Here is a 370-nt window from a genome sequence, read left to right as displayed (position 1 = left end):
GCTTTGCCCCTGGAAGAGCAGGAAATCATTTCTATTTGGCTGGCTGGCAGAGGGCTCAGGGCACTGTCCCACCACAGGAGTCTCCCTCCCTGGTAGCACCATACCTAGACTCCTGGCAGCCCCGGGTGAACTTTTCATATCAGGCCCCCCTTTGCCTGAGATCATGATAATAACAATCATTGTTTTCACCATTTTTGGGTCCCCTTTCTGGGCAGCCACCCAGGTTGCCCATGCCCGTGTCTTGCCTGGCTCCCCGGGCACAGGGGAGGAGCATGATGCCTTCCCTCGCCCCTATCTTCAACTTTTCCAGTGTTACAGAGAAAGAAATTGAGAGAGAGAGAGAGAGAGAGAGAGAGAGAGAGAGAGAGAG

This window comes from Gavialis gangeticus, unplaced genomic scaffold (assembly GCF_001723915.1).
Source record: "Gavialis gangeticus isolate Ggan-Ray unplaced genomic scaffold, GavGan_comp1, whole genome shotgun sequence".
In the NCBI taxonomy this organism is placed as follows: Eukaryota; Metazoa; Chordata; order Crocodylia; family Gavialidae; genus Gavialis; species Gavialis gangeticus.
The sequence above is the reverse complement of the archived record's forward strand: the minus strand, read 5'-3'. Positions refer to the sequence as shown.